Source organism: Lissotriton helveticus, chromosome 9 (assembly GCF_964261635.1).
Source record: "Lissotriton helveticus chromosome 9, aLisHel1.1, whole genome shotgun sequence".
Taxonomy (NCBI): Eukaryota; Metazoa; Chordata; class Amphibia; order Caudata; family Salamandridae; genus Lissotriton; species Lissotriton helveticus.
The window spans coordinates 856,813,340-856,826,590 of NC_136070.1; positions in this window are offsets into that span (position 1 = coordinate 856,813,340).

Sequence of the window (13,251 nt, forward strand, 5' to 3'; positions counted from 1 at the left end):
CTCCAACTTGCGACAGGTACAAGGCACATTGTACCCATAAGTAACGTATTGTGTAGTGCAGGTGCTACTAAGAAAAATGTCTGGTAAACGCGGTGCAGGTAATTCGCGCATGGAGCTAATGTTTCAGACCTTGATGCGCAGGATGTCGGCAATGGACAAGAGGTTGGGAAAGGTGGATAAATTGGGCAAGACAGTGGCAGAATTGGGTCAGAGGGTTGATGCACAAGCAGCGCCATCAGGGAGACCCAAACGGATAATAGTGCCACCTAGACCGAGGGGGGAGTTTGTGGCCTCACCTAAGCGTGGCCGAGCCAAGAAGGGTGTTAATCACCGACCCAAGTCCGGTGTAGGTGGGGGGTCCCCCGGGCCAGCCCCTAACGGAGTGCCTGCACCACCTGAGACTCCCACAACACCTCCCCCAAACCCGATAAATGTACCGTTAGCACCGGCTCCTGCCACGCCACCTATAAGTTTACTCCCGGCAGTGGTCCCACCCGTAATTCAGGCCAGCCCATCCCCTGGGGTGGGTCAAGTACCCCCTGAACTGTCAGCGCAGATAGCGGCAGTGCTTCCATGGTTGGAGATTGGGGGAATGCTACCTTTGGCTGACCCCACGGCCGAGGCACAAAAAATGGTCGCAAAAATCATGGTGGCGAGGAGCGACGGTAGCATGCCAGCCACACCAATTTCTCCCCAAACAGGTCCAGCAAGCAATGTGGGCACAGTCAAGACCGTAGGACCAACGCAACTCGCAGAAAGTGGTAAGGAGGTCGCCTTGCCGGTATTAGGCGAAGGCACGATACCCTCTAGGGGGGGAGAACTTGGCACAGCATGTCTCACAGAGTGTGAAAGAACTCATTTGGGCAGACAAATATGTAAAAATTTTCTCATTACTGATTGACAACAGGGAATGGGAATATGCCAAGTCCCAGAAAGATATGATGTTGCCCAGTGAATGGCGGTCCAAGTTGTACAAATTCAGGGTGGAGGAGACGCTCATAAACTGGATCAGGGCCTTTTCAGTGTTTGTGGCGGTAACCGCTGAACGTTCTCCTGCAATGCAGGCGGAGATGGCTTGTTATCAGAGTAGGATTACAATGTACTGTGAGGATCATGGGGGTGACGCATGGAAAGAATATGACATAGCGTTCAGGAAAGCTAAGGAATTTAACACATCTTTAACGTGGGACAAGGTTGACTCTATTTCTTGGCATTCTCAGTTTGAAAGGGGTCAATCGGTAGGCGCCAGCACCAGCTGGAACAAAGGATATTCGCCCAAGTCCCAGCAGCCGTTTCAGCAGCCCTTTCGGGCAGCACAAGGGGGGAGGTGGCCCATAAGGCCAGGGGTAATACAGGCGGGAAGGGCATTTGCTGGGATTTCAACAGGCGAACATGCACCAGGGCGCCAGGCACGTGCAAATTCAGGCACACGTGTTACATATGCGGCCACCCTTCCCACCTAGAATCTACATGCCGGTCAAAGGGTAGTACTTCAGGGAACAGGGGGAGAAGGAAACCAGAATAGCGGGGAACACCCCCAGGTTGCCCATTCCCCCATTGACGTCTTGGCTATGATTCCTTGGCTAAATAGATACCCAGACCATAACTCCGCAAGGTTGCTGCAGGAGGGCTTCACACATGGTTTTCGGATTCCAGCGGGAGGGTATAACGGGTCACCGCAGTGTAGGAACCAGTTGTCAGTCAAACACAATCCTGGGGTGGTAGCAAAGAAAATCGAGATGGAACTCCGCCTTGGAAGAGTAGCGGGTCCTTTCCTTGACATCCCAGTAAACAATTTTGTCTGCTCACCCCTGGGAGTGATATAAATAAACAATGGTCCCAGACCTATTGATCGCAACACTTGACCCAATCAATCGTGTTTACTTAAATTTGACAGTCAGGAGTACTTCAATTGAATCTACTCAAACATAACCAATAATGTTCAGGAAAAAAGCACAAAGGAAAACATCCACTACAACGGAGACTGAGATACAATGTATTTAATTCATTGTCTCTTATTTAGAATTCATTTCACACAATGGTATTATGTTATCTTAACAATAAAAACAGACAGGTTGCCCAGACAGAGCGTGCAAAAGAGGTGATTCAAGTGTAAAGTGAATATAGGAAAAAGGAAAGGAATTCACAGTAATATACAAAAAACGTTTCACATTATTCTTCAATCAATAACGGTATCGTGTTCTATCCGTATTGGAAACCTGGCCAGAAGAAAAATTATTTTTCAAAACCTTTTTAGACCCAAATTTTCAAAGAGACACTCATGTCCTCAGTATGCACTATTGTAATATCAAAGTATTGGTCCAGGGTAGAAATAAGGCGTCGATGTTTCGACTCGACTTAGGCCCAACCGGTGATTTGAACCTGGGGCATGCGAGTCTTCATCAGGACATATAGGAAAAGGCAACCAAGGGGTATTGATGACCCTATAAAAATATAAAATAAAGGGGACATTTACCAAGTTGTAGTGGCGACAGAGGTTTATTTTATGACCTAAGAAGGAGGGGGGCCATGAGCTTACCCTATGATGGAGAGCCAACGAGGTATGTATCCTCAACCAGCAGTGAGTACTTGTACTCCTGTAAGACATAATTTTTACAGTATGTATGGACTTGATCGACTTAAATTAACAATCATCGGTCCATAATTATTTGTGTCACAATCATTAAGGGTAAATTATTTACCTTAATCCTAGAAGATTCAATCTCCAATTTTAAGGGGTGGGCATAGACTTCCAACTTGTACCAATAATGACGCGATGGGACCTAAAAAGGAGGGTTACAAGCACCATCAGCACATCATGCTGCATTGATATCATGCTATGAAAGCTATACAATGGCCCACAATTGTTACCTTGATCGTTTCAATATTCTTTTTAATCCCAAGCTCCTGTCACCAAAGTCCAGGCAGCTGTATAATCAAAAAGAAAACGCTCCATTAAAATATATACTGATTAAATATCGTCCGAGGCCGATACTGAAGAAGTCACATGACTTCTAAAACTGGTGTGGATACCAGTATTCTGTGGAAAAACATGAAATTTACCGTTCGCGTAGCGTGTTCCCTCAAGGAGAAGAGAGCCAGGCTAGAATCCCAATGGCAATCGACTCGCTACCGCTTCCGTGTGGGTTTTTTTAGTCCCGCCCGCTGACTATAATCATAGAAAGGGGACTACAGTACCCAAGCATGTTCTTGAAGGGACTCGTAATTCAACAAACCCCGATATTTTAGGCAATCATATCAAGGCAAACCCAATGGATACAAAGGTCGGAATATCCATTTATAGAAAGGACCTCTCAGGTCACTGATACTTTTTATTGCTATTAACGGCGAAAAACGGGAGCCGCCATCTTCCTTTGGGATAAGAGGTGGCAGATAGTTCTTAAGCTGACTTATCACCGACACTGCAAAATCATAAATTACAATCATTCCATATTCTCATTTATATTAACACACATTATGCAATGATTACATTGATTCCTAATTACAACAATAAATTTACGATCATTTGATCAACATACAGCATAGGAATAGTTGATTATCATCCATTTTGACCAATTACTGGAAAGGAAGAACAAAGCATATATTGTGTGTAATATGTATAGTTACATCGACCACAATGTCACATAGGCGGATATATACATTAAATGTAGTAATCTAGTCACATAAGCGAGTAACATGAGGATCAAAAACAAATATATGCATTAAGTATATTGTGCATGTAACAGAACAATAGTCATCTAGTGACCATGCCTCAAAGAACTCATCTCAACAGTGCTACCTGTTTATTAATCTCCTCCATTTCATTAAGGCCCTTATGCACTGTGTCCAAGGAATATATCCATTTGCACTCCCTTCTATTTAGAGTGTTCTGCAAATCACCCCCTCGGAGGTTCGCAATGACTTTTTCAATGACCCACCATTGCAAACTGTTCTCACAGTGTACCGAAAGTGGTAAAATTATCCACTAAAGGAGCCCCTGGAGTTCTGCAGCGGATACGGCTCATATGTTGCAAGATCCGACACTTCACACTTTGTGTGGTCTGACCCACATACATGAATCCACATGGGCATAGAATGGCATAAATTACCCACGGGGTATTGCAATTAGTGTGACCTTGAAGCTTATATGTCTGATCATTATGGCAGAACGAGGCACCTTCTATCGTCAATGCACAGGCTTTACAGGACCCACATTTCTTGTGTCCTGTTACTGCTGGAAGTCCCCACAGAGTGGGTTGGCTTGGCAAACGCTGTGAAGGAAGGAGTGATTTTACCAAATAATCACGTATGTTTTTACCCTTCCTAAACGCATGTAAGGGTGGTGGAATTCCCCCTAATTCCTTGCTGATCAGATGCCAATGACGATTAATGCATTTCTTGATGGCATTGCTTTTTGTATTAAATGTTGTCACACAGACTAATCTTTCTTCCTTACTTTTGGTATTCACATTGAGCAAATGCTCACGGTGGTTATGCCATGCCCGTTTGCGGGCTTTTTTGAGTAGTCGCATGGGGTAACCTCGTTCACTCAGTCTTGCCATCAAAAGGGAGGACTCATTAAAATAGTCCTCCTTCTTAGAGCAATTCCGACGCAACCTCAGGAACTGGCCAAAGGGCAAATTGTCCCTGAGGTTGCGGGGATGATGACTCGTATATCTAAGTAAGGTGTTTCTTTCACTGCTCTTTCTATATAGAGTGGTATACAAACTCCCCTCCTCTGCTTTAATTTGTATATCTAAAAAATTGATGGATATCGCATCTGACTCCAATGTGAATTTCATGTCGTCTGAGCAATCATTGACCCAACCATGGAAGTCCATTAGTTCTGACTGTTTTCCCTCCCAGGTAAGGAGGACGTCGTCAATATACCTTGCCCATAATAAGATGTTCTTCCGATATGGGTTATATTGACTCAAAATGTGTGTATTCTCATACTCACTCATATAGATAATGGCCAGGTTGGGGGCAAAACTTGCCCCCATGGCCACGCCTTTTGTCTGGACATAGTATTTGTCCTGAAATGTGAAGACATTTTTGGTCATTGCGATTGTTAACAATTGGATAATAAAATCAGGTGGGACTCTATGTGGTGCTGCTCTCAAGTTCAATACCCTTTCCATACACTTCAATGCCGCTTGTTGGGGAATATTGGTGTATAAAGCTGCAATGTCCATTGCAGCTAATATACAGTTGTTAGAATCATATTGAAGCCCTTCCACCAATTGGATGCAGTGCGTCGTGTCCCTAACATATGTGGGTGTGGCAATTGCAATGGGTTTTAAAAACACATCCACATATTGACACAAAGGTTCCAATAATGACCCACACCCCGAAATGATGGGTCTTCCCGGGGGGTCTTCTAACCTTTTGTGCACCTTGGGGAGGGTATATATTGTGGGCATGCGAGGGTACTTGTTGTTTAAAAATTCATGTTCGTGTTTTGTGATCACCCCTTGCTCCAGAGCTCCTTGGGTCAATTTAAAGATAGAGTCACAAATCGCTTTTGTTGGATCTTTCTTCAAAAGAGCATAGTTGTCCTGTACTGATAATTGTGATAAGATTTCAGATTTATACTTATCCAAACTTTGGACTACAATAGCCCCGCCCTTATCGGCGGGCTTTATAACGATGTTACTGTTGTTCTTCAGAGAATGTAAGGCAGTTTTTTCTTGCCGACTTATGTTGTACGGGACATATTGTCGTGTTGCTAGTGTTTCCTCCACGTCCCTCAATACAACCTGTTCATAAGCCATTATTTTATGGTCTAATGAATGTGTAGGCGGATTGAACTTTGAGGGGGGTCGTAATCCACTTCCCGAAAAGACAGGGTTATACGGAATTTTCCAAAAATAATGTTTTAAACGGATTTTTCTAAAAAATTGCTGCAACTCAATTTTTAAATTAAAGTCATTTGGCATTGAGGTGGGCACAAAGGACAATCCTTTTGAGAGAACCTCTTGTTCTATAGGGCTCAATTGATAATCCGATATATTAATTACAGGATTTTCTGGCTTATGGATCACCATTTGTAATGTTGGCGTCTCGTTTTTATTTCTCCATGGGAGTCCTGTTGAAAGTGAGTTTGTTTCCTCCCTCGTCCTGTGCCCCTGTTCCATGTTGATGTTCGGGAGCCCCTGGGTCTCCCCCCGGGACGACCTCTCCCCGGTGGGCCCCACCATTGGTCCTCGTCTAAAAAAGGTTGTTGTTCTGGGTAGTTCTGAACAGAATTATTGGCAGGTGCCCCAGTGCTGGTGCTGGGACGTTCTGAGTCGCTGTCAGAGCTACTCCCAAAGGAGGATCCAGAGAAAGTATTGTATCTCTTGTACCCTCCTCTGCCTCGACTTGACAAATCTCCATGTTGATCCCTGACAAAATAACCCTCTTGTAGATAGGGATATGTAGTTCTTTTGTCATACGCTTTAATGTCCTTAGAGACCTTTTCCAATTTTGTCCCTTGGGTATAAATGTCAAATTCCCTTATAGTTTTTTCAAGCCTTTCCAAGGCTTCTTTGGCGTTCACTAGGGCTTTGTCGTCAACAATCTCCTTTCTTAACTCAGCTATTTCTCTTGTAAGTCTTTCAACCTCCTCTACTGCAGTCTCAATGCCCAACACCATCCAATGTCTTGAACAGGTGTTGGACACGAAACTGAAGTTTTCCTTAAACTTGGGATTTTCAAGAAAAATGGCCGGTTCATTCCGTACCTGCAACCCAATCGGGATCACATTGGATCGGAGGTATTTTGCTAAAGTATGACCGTGCAGCCTAGTTCTGATTAACTTTTTCTCAAGTCTTTCCAACTTTGAAATCTTGCAGTTTAATGATAGATCATTAGTCACAGTATTACCAGCTATGAAAGTACCCCTCTCTCTTCCTCCAGGAGCTTGTCTATATAGTCATCGCTATATGTAAGGGTTTCTTTTTCAGACATAGTCTGGAATCAAAAACAATTATAACACTTCAAACAAAACAATAATAACAAACTACATGAAAGTTATACACATACAACCCTCGCAGACATGCTGCACTAAGGTAACCATTATAAAAAATGGGGCGACCCAAAAGGTATTGACCTGGGTGATTTACGATATAAATAAACAATGGTCCTAGACCTATTGATCACAACACTTGACCCAATCAATCGTGTTTACTTAAATTTGACAGTCAGGAGTACTTCAATTGAATCTACTCAAACATAACCAATAATGTTCAGGAAAAAAGCACAAAGGAAAACATCCACTACAACGGAGACTGAGATACAATGTATTTAATTCATTGTCTCTTATTTAGAATTCATTTCACACAATGGTATTATAGTATCCTAACAATAAAAACAGACAGGTTGCCCAGACAGAGCGTGCAAAAGAGGTGATTCAAGTGTAAAGTGAATATAGAAAAAAGGAAAGGAATTCACAGTAATATACAAAAAACGTTTCACATTATTCTTCAATCAATAACGGTATCGTGTTCTATCCGTATTGGAAACCTGGCCAGAAGAAAAATTATTTTTCAAAACCTTTTTAGACCCAAATTTTCAAAGAGACACTCATGTCCTCAGTATGCACTATTGTAATATAAAAGTGCTGGTCCAGGGTAGAAATAAGGCGTCGACGTTTGGACTCGACTTAGGCCCAACCGGTGATTTGAACCTGGGGCATTCGAGTCTTAATCAGGACATATAGGAAAAGGCAACCAAGGGGTATTGATGACCCTATAAAAATATAAAATAAAGGGGACATTTACACAGTTGTAGTGGCGACAGAGGTTTATTTTATGACCTAAGAAGGGGGGGGCATGAGCTTACCCTATGATGGAGAGCCAACGAGGTATGTATCCTCAACCAGCAGTGAGTACTTGTACTCCTGTAAGACATAATTTTTACAGTATGTATGGACTTGATCGACTTAAATTAACAATCATCTGTCCATAATTATTTGTGTCACAATCATTAAGGGTAAATTATTTACCTTAATCCTAGAAGATTCAATCTCCAATTTTAAGGGGTGGGCATAGACTTCCAACTTGTACCAATAATGACGCGATGGGACCTAAAAAGGAGGGTTACAAGCACCATCAGCACATCATGCTGCATTGATATCATGCTATGAAAGCTATACAATGGCCCACAATTGTTACCTTGATCGTTTCAATATTCTTTTTAATCCCAAGCTCCTGTCACCAAAGTCCAGGCAGCTGTATAATCAAAAAGAAAACGCTCCATTAAAATATATACTGATTAAAAATCGTCCGAGGCCGATACTGAAGAAGTCACATGACTTCTAAAACTGGTGTGGATACCAGTATTCTGTGGAAAAACATGAAATTTACCGTTCGCGTAGCGTGTTCCCTCAAGGAGAAGAGAACCAGGCTAGAATCCCAATGGCAATCGATTCGCTACCACTTCCGTGTGGGTTTTTTTAGTCCTGCCCGCTGACTATAATCATAGAAAGGGGACTACAGTACCCAAGCATGTTGTTGAAGGGACTCGTAATTCAACAAACCCCGATATTTTAGGCAATCATATCAAGGCAAACCCAATGGATACAAAGGTCGGAATATCCATTTATAGAAAGGACCTCTCAGGTCACTGATACTTTTTATTGCTATTAACGGCAAAAAACGGGAGCCGCCATCTTCCTTTGGGATAAGAGGTGGCAGATAGTTCTTAAGCTGACTTATCACCGACACTGCAAAATCATAAATTACAATCATTCCATATTCTCATTTATATTAACACACATTATGCAATGATTACATTGATTCCTAATTACAACAATACATTTACGATCATTTGATCAACATACAGCATAGGAATAGTTGATTATCATCCATTTTGACCAATTACTGGAAAGGAAGAACAAAGCATATATTGTGTGTAATATGTATAGTTACATCGACCACAATGTCACATAGGCGGATATATACATTAAATGTAGTAATCTAGTCACATAAGCGAGTAACATGAGGATCAAAAACAAATATATGCATTAAGTATATTGTGCATGTAACAGAACAATAGTCATCTAGTGACCATGCCTCAAAGAACTCATCTCAACAGTGCTACCTGTTTATTAATCTCCTCCATTTCATTAAGGCCCTTATGCACTGTGTCCAAGGAATATATCCATTTGCACTCCCTTCTATTTAGAGTGTTCTGCAAATCACCCCCTCGGGGGTTCGCAATGACTTTTTCAATGACCCACCATTGCAAACTGTTCTCAGAGTGTCCGAAAGTGGTAAAATGATCCACTAAAGGAGCCCCTGGAGTTCTGCAGCGGATACGGCTCATATGTTGCAAGATCCGACACTTCACTCTTTGTGTGGTCTGACCCACATACATGAATCCACATGGGCATAGAATGGCATAAATTACCCACGGGGTATTGCAATTAGTGTGACCTTGAAGCTTATATGTCTGATCATTATGGCAGAACGAGGCACCTTCTATCGTCAATGCACAGGCTTTACAGGACCCACATTTCTTGTGTCCTGTTACTGCTGGAAGTCCCCACAGAGTGGGTTGGCTTGGCAAACGCTGTGAAGGAAGGAGTGATTTTACCAAATAATCACGTATGTTTTTACCCTTCCTTAACGCATGTAAGGGTGGTGGAATTCCCCCTAATTCCTTGCTGATCAGATGCCAATGACGAATAATGCATTTCTTGATGGCATTGCATTTTGTATTAAATGTTGTCACACAGACTAATCTTTCTTCCTTACTTTTAGTATGCACATTGAGCAAATGCTCACGGTGGTTATGCCACGCCCGTTTGCGGGCTTTTTTGAGTAGTCGCATGGGGTACCCTCGTTCACTCAGTCTTGCCATCAAAAGGGAGGACTCATTAAAATAGTCCTCCTTCTTAGAGAATTTCCGATGCAACCTCAGGAACTGGCCAAAGGGCATAGTGTCCCTGAGGTTGCGGGGATGATGGCTCGTATATCTAAGTAAGGTGTTTCTTTCACTGCTCTTTCTATATAGAGTGGTATACAAACTCCCCTCCTCTGCTTTAATTTGTATATCTAAAAAATTGATGGATATAGCATCTGACTCCAATGTGAATTTGATGTCGTCTGAGCAATCATTGACCCAACCATGGAAGTCTGTTAGTTCTGACTGTTTTCCCTCCCAGATAAGGAGGACGTCGTCAATATACCTTGCCCATAATAAGATGTTCTTCCGATATGGGTTATATTGACTCAAAATGTGTGTATTCTCATACTCACTCATATAGATAATGGCCAGGTTGGGGGCAAAACTTGCCCCCATGGCCACGCCTTTTGTCTGGACATAGTATTTGTCCTGAAATGTGAAGAAATTTTTGGTCATTGCGATTGTTAACAATTGGATAATAAAATAAGTTGGGACTCTATGTGGTGCTGCTCTCAAGTTCAATACCCTTTCCATACACTTCAATGCCGCTTGTTGGGGAATATTGGTGTATAAAGCTGCAATGTCCATTGCAGCTAATATACAGTTGTTAGAATCATATTGAAGCCCTTCCACCAATTGGATGCAGTGTGTTGTGTCCCTAACATATGTGGGTGTGGCAATTGCAATGGGTTTTAAAAACACATCCACATATTGACACAAAGGTTCCAATAAAAACCCACATCGAGAAAATCGAGAAGGAATTCCGCCTTGAAAGAGTAGCGGGTCCTTTCCTTGACATCCCAGTAACCAATTTTGTCTGCTCACCCCTGGGAGTGGTCCCGAAAAAGGAGAAGGGCGAATTTAGACTCATACACAACCTTTCAGCGCCTCGGGGCTCATCATTGAATGATGCGATTGACGAAAGCATTTGCAGTGTGAAATATGCGTCTTTTGACCAGGCAGTAGAGATGTTGAGAGTTTTGGGCCCAGGGGCATTGATGGCAAAATCAGATATTGAGTCAGCATTTAGACTTCTGCCAGTACCTCCATCTGATCAACACCTGCTGGGGTTTTCCTTCGAAGGGAAGTATTATATGGATATGTGTATGCCCATGGGTTGCTCTATTTCATGTGCTTACTTTGAAACATTCAGTACATTTCTGGAATGGGTTCTGAGACAGTCAACGGGTCACCAGCATATGATGCATTACCTTGACGACTTTCTTTTCTTGGGGGTGGCGGGCTCACAGGAGTGCGCGTGGGCATTGTGTGAGTTTTGCGTGTTCATGTGTGCTTTTGGAGTCCCGTTGGCACCAGGAAAAACAGTGGGGCCATCTACGTGCTTGGAATTCTTAGGCATTGAGCTGCACTCCGTGGAGGGTTGTTTCAGGTTACCCAAGGAAAAAATTGCAAAATTCAGGGCAGCCCTTCAACAATGTTTGGTAAAGGAGAAAGTCACATTGCAGCAGTTGCAGAAGACTGTTGGCCAGCTGAATTTTGCGCTAAGAGTCATCCCTATGGCACGTCCATTTTCCTGCTCAATTGCGCAGGCAATGACGGGCCTGCGAGACAAACACCATCACATGAGACTGTCAGTCGAGGTTCACCAGGACATGCGGATATGAATTGCATTTCTGGAGGACTTCAACGGCAGGGTACTGTAGGGTGCCCCCACTGTGACCTCAGCAGAGTTAGAATTATGGACTGAGCTGCTGGCAGTGTAGGGTTTGGCGCCATACTTGGCAACAAGTGGGTGGCGCTAAGGTGGCCCAATTGGTGGGAGGAAAGTGGTTTGACAGCGAACATTGGCTTCCTGGAACTGTTTCCAATATGGGTTGCTTTAATGGTCTGGCCGGAGCAATTGTCTAATCGATCCGTCATTTTCTGGTCGGATAACATGACGGTAGTGGAATGCATCAATCAGCAGGCAGCACGGTGTAGGTTGATACTCCGCCTTATGAAGGAGATTGTGCTAAGATGCATGAAGTTGAACGTGCAATTCAGGGCCAAACATGTTCCAGGGCTCTTGAATAATGCAGCTGACGCCCTTTCTCGCTTTAAGATGCAGGTATTCAGGGAACACCTACCAGCTGCAGAGGCTTCACCAGCACGCTTCCCAACAACACTTTGGCAGATTGGTGCCCCCAACTACAGGACCTTGTGGCAGCCAGCTTAGTTCCCAGGACCAGGACAGCTTACGAAGGGGCGTTCAGGTCTTACTGTAATTTCCTGGGACAGGATTGGGAGACCAAATGGGATCAGGAGGCACACTTTACTGGGTACATGGACACATTGCATAGGGAGGGGTGCTCAGCTGCGATAGTTAGCAGACACAAGGCAGCGGTGTCTTTCTTTGCACAGACAAAGGGGGCCAGGGATCCTACGAAAAGCTTCTTAGTACGAAAGGCAATGAAGGGGTGGTGGCACCTACAGGCAAGCACCGCAGATGGCAGAAGGCCGATAGGCCTAGACTGGTTGGCAGTGGCATTGGTCGCCCTGCCTGACACATGCAGCTCTTCGGGAGAAGTACTCCTATTCAAAGCCGCCATTTCCCTGGCATTTTATGGGGCATTGCGGGTGAGTGAACTGATGGCTCGCAACAAACTTGACATGTTGAGGGGTCTACAGTTGGCAGATACTACTATACAGGGCGATTCGATGTGGGTCACCATTCGGAAATCCAAGACTGATCTTGAGGCCCAGGGGGGAAGTTTGGTGCTACACCGGGCACTGAACAACCTGTGCTGCCGAGTGTTGCATGTAGAGGCGTTCATCAGACAACGGGTGGGTGTGGCAAGGGGAGCATTGTTGATACATGCGGATGGTACCCCGTTGACCAGGTTTCAGTTCCAGAGAGTGTTAGCAATGGCGATCGCCAAAGCGTGTTTGAACCCCAAGGAATTTGGAACACATTCTTTCCGGATAGGGGCGGCCACCAAGGCCACTGCGAGGGGACTGCATGTCAACAGTGTGAAGAGAATTGGGACATGGTCTTCCAATGCGTATAAGCGTTATGTGCGGCTGCACATGTTGTGAATGACAGTTCATCCCCCCACCCTGACACCTGCCTTGTTTATGTTTACCTTTCAGTTTCTCGGGCCTGTGACGCAGGACGGAAACTACTACAGGATAATCGAAGGCAGCCATCAGCATCTCAGCAACGGCAGGAAGGCAGGAGGAGGACGCATGTAGTATGGGTTGTTGGTCATTCTTATGTGAAGCGTGCTAAACCTATTTTCCTTTCAGGAGGGGCTAGACGGAGGGCGGAGTGCAGGGGTTTCAATGTTTCCTTTCACGGCAGAGGGGGGCTCAGCCTTAGCCAGCTTAGGGGCTCATCTCTGACTTACTTGAAAGACACGC